Source organism: Chionomys nivalis, chromosome 1 (genome assembly GCF_950005125.1).
Source record: "Chionomys nivalis chromosome 1, mChiNiv1.1, whole genome shotgun sequence".
In the NCBI taxonomy this organism is placed as follows: domain Eukaryota; kingdom Metazoa; phylum Chordata; class Mammalia; order Rodentia; family Cricetidae; genus Chionomys; species Chionomys nivalis.
The window spans coordinates 68,765,137-68,769,523 of NC_080086.1; positions in this window are offsets into that span (position 1 = coordinate 68,765,137).

Sequence of the window (4,387 nt, forward strand, 5' to 3'; positions counted from 1 at the left end):
TCTTCTCTGTACTGCACTTTTCAGTCGCCATTGTCTTCGTGTACAATAATTGTAGGGGTTAGTAGTCAGAGAAACTGTAACGAAACACGACAGCAAGTGGAAAATACCAGAACCTCCATTCACCCATTCTCCGCGTCTTATCTTAAAGGGTGGAAGGTTCCTTTTGCAGTTTCCAGTATTCTGGCTGTCTGCTTTTATGTAACCTGTCAACTGCCCCACCTCTTCTTTATCCGTGCCCCTTTGACTCCAATGAGGACTTCCATCACAGTGCACCTTAAGGAAAAGCGCTGCACACTGTGGCTCTGCCGATGACATGGTCATCTCTGCACAGAAAAGCTGGACTGTGTCTTTGTGATCTTCGTGTCGGCCCAAATCCAGCTCAGAATAAAACACTTTAAGATGCACTTAAAGCCCTTCATTGCCCTTTCCTGTGGCAGAACCAGTCTTTATCATGGGAATACATTTCTTTCTGTAGTACTGTCTTCTAGCTTTGGTCTTTTCATTTTTCAATCACACACAGGAACTTAAAAGCATTCCACACACTGTAATGTGCTCCAAGTGTGTTAGAGGTCACTGGAGTTTCCTACAGCTCATCTAATCTGGTCTCAGTATTTGTCATCTTTTTGCCATTTGTCATTTGCCATTACCCACTTGCTTTTTCTCTTCTGAGCCTGTATTATCTTTCTCTTTTTTAAAAAAATTCCACTCGAGCCCTCACAAAACATACCGCCTTTTGGCTCTTGCTATCTGAGATGTCAGCCTGAACTCAATAGTCTGGAGACCGTCAAAGGTGGCTCAGCCTTTTGTGCTATAACCATCCTTTTGAAGGGACTCTACAGAGTTCAGCAGACCTGCAAAGTCTCCCCCCCCCCCCCCCCCGGCTCACTCTTTCAGTTCAGTCCCTTGCATAGCCCAGAGGACCTTTTCATGTTTAAGAGCTTGAATTTGCGAATCTGTGCACACGGTCAGGGTTACTAGTGCCCCTGATCTGTTTTCTGTACTTAGAATTAGAGAGACTTATATTTTAGGAACCACACGGTAGTCCAGACATGGTCCATTGCTCTGAAGGAAGTGTGCTCTTGGTGGATGCTAATTTCTTATCTCTGAGCACAGGCAAATCCTTCCCATGGGCAGCACTGTGGGCCATAATTCTTCCCTTTTCGCACATCTATTTGTCTTGCTTGTATTACATTTATAAGAAAACCACAACTTTCAATGGCATTTAAATGTATGTAAGGAAGGCCTTGCCTTAGAGGAACATTCTATATACTTGTAACAAAAAAGAGAAAACAAATGAGAATTTTTTTTTAATTTGGAAGAAATTTTTTATCTAATATTTTTTAGAATTCCATACAGCATTGGTGTGTTTATATCATTTCCACCCCTTTATCCCCCACATCCAAATCCTCCCATTGACCTCTTTTTCTTTAATTATTCTTTTATTTTACACACACACACACACACACACACACACACACACACACACACCCTACTGAGCCCACTCAGTGTTGCTCAATGCACACGGGTTTAGGGCCGACCACTTGGAATTGGATAATTTATCAAGGAGTTCATCCTCAAGGGATGATTTTTCCTCTCTCAGCAGCCACTACCTGCCTGTAACTCTTCATCTGGGGTGGGGCCTTGTGAGATCTCCCCAATCCACATGGACATGCAACTGATGTTTAAAGTTAGTTCAAGAAATCTGACTTTTCTTAAAACCAAGAATAGATAAAACTTGTGTGTTTTTCTAAATTACACAGGACCGGGGATTAGAGCATTTGCCTAACATGTTTGAAGTCCTGGCTTTGGCCCCTAATGCTGGGCAAAATTTTTTATAACACCTTATTTATTAAAGAAGTCCATTCTCTAACTGGCATATTGTATTAAAAAATTAACTAGTCACATGAAGTTATTCAATTTTCCAAATATTAATTGAAGGTGCTGAGTGATAAGACTTGATTCACTATAGTATGGATAGGATATAAAATACATGGGCCAGTGACATAGCTCAATAGTAAAGCCATCAAGCCTGAGGATCTGAGTTCAATCCCCCATGATAGGAGATGAGAACCAACTTCTACAAGTTGTCCTCTGACCTCCACATAAGTACCTTTGAGCACATAGATGATAGATCAATAGATGATAGATAGATGGATAGATAGATGTAAAACAAATTTAAAAAATAAAAAACGCAGTCAGCTATGAAATAATTTAGAAGGTTTTATTTATGCTAAGTAGTAAGATATTTGTCATCTATTCTCAGAAAACTTTTAATTTCAATTTAACTGTAACATAGTAAAAATATACAACAGGATAGATAATGAGAAAAATTACAAGCCAATAAAATACCCGGTGAAATAATCTAACTGACCTCAAACACCACACAAGGTACACTGGGCATGTCGGACTCACAGCATGGGCTCCATGGCTCAGTGAGAGTCGAATCATTGTGAGTGCTGGGAACTGAATGCTGGTCCTCTTCAAGAGCAGCATGAGCTCTTAACCTTTGAGTCATCTCTCCAGCCCCTTATCAACTCCTATTTTCTAAATTTCTCATTCATAAAATAGAAATTATTTTCCTCCATGGTATAAGTATTAGCATTTAGTGAGATAATGCTTATAAAAATAACAAGGACAGTGGAGTTGGGGTGATGCCAGTTGATCTGAGTCTTCAGACACATTTCAGGTTAAAGCATGGTCCTGAATGATGACAGTTGGTTTCTATTTCCACTTCTCTATAGCATTTTGGGAAGATCTGGGTCTATCTGAAAGTTTCTCTTGTGTACGGAAAACTCCCCTTTACACTGAGCCTAAGTCATCACACTCTCATGCCTCACTGGCTGAAATTATCAGAGTGGGACCGACAGCCTACCTGCCACCCTCAACGTGATTTTTGTGTTTTACCTGAATGTCCACCTGTCTGATCCTTTCCCTTTGCCATGATATAAGATGACAACCTCATAAGTCCCTGCATACCTAGGATGCTATGACTTCTCACCTGAAGATAGATGCAAATTCGCATAGTCTTGGTGAGCTGTTCCACAGAGAAAATCCACCATCACTGCTGGATTGACACCTACTTCCTAGAATGTCAACCTACTCTATAAACAACTCCTTTCCCAATGTTCTAAAGTATGGCTGGAGGTATGACCCAGTGGTTAGAGTGCTTGCCTACCCATGTACAAGGTCAATCCCCAGCATCTCATAAACCAGGCAGGGAGCACTCTGGAAACAGAGGCAGGAGGATCACAAGTTCAAGGTCATCTTAGGCTATATAGTGAGTTAGAGGCTATTCTGCAATTTAAGAGACCAGCTTCAAAAGAAACTGGGCTTTTATTAGAGTATTAATTTAAACTATTAGTAATGTTCTGCTTAAATGGGTAAAATTGAAGAAATTTTTCCTTCTGCTCCTTCCCAAGCTTTTTCAGAACTGACAACTAAGCCAGCCACTAGGACTCCATAGGAGGCTGAAGCAGTAGCACTTTTCCAGACCTTTTGGGCAAAGGGGTCTGACTGTAGAGGTCTGTTGTTGGAGGCTGTTCGTTTCCCTACTGCCCTGACTCAAAATAATCACACAGAAACTGTATTATTTAAAACACTGCTTGGCCAATAGTTCAAGCATATTTCTGGCTAGCTCTTATATATTAAATTAATCCATTTCTAATAATATGTGTACTGCCATGTGGCTGTGGCTTACCAGCAAGGTTTTGGTGCCTCTGTCTCCAGTGGGCAGCTACATTGCATCTCCATGACTCTGCCTACTTTCACCTAGCATTCAGTTTAGTTTTCCTACCTACTTCTATTCTGCCCCATCACAGGCCAAAGAAGCTTCTTTATTCATTTACCAATAAAAGCAACACATATACAAAAGAACTTCCCACACCATTTCCCCTATTCTGTTTAAATAAAAAGAAAAGTTTTAATTTTATCATAGTAAAATTACATATAATATAACAGGTATCAAGAAAGAATTATAGTTTCAATATTTATATCTACTTTATCTTTTATCATAACTAAGGAAAACTACAATTATAACTATCTATTCTTCAATTCCATCAAAGACTCCAGAAGAATATAATATTACCTAAGTAAATTGGAAGTGCATTGTAAGCAACTTCCAAAATTCTACAATTGACAGAGACATCTTGCTGCTTAAACGGTCACTCAAACTTCTTCTGTATTCTTGTGGGCACCCATCTTCAGTTTACTGGCCCTAAATAAATAATTTTTTCTGGATTAGGGTGTACACTTCTCATTTCGGGATTCCTGGATCCTGGTGATGTCACGTTGCCTTTCAAGTTGTTGGGGGAATTCTTGCATTGGCGCCTGCCCATCTTTTCCTTCAAATGGAGCCAGGAGAGGCCTGATGTCTTGGACCAGTCTTTGC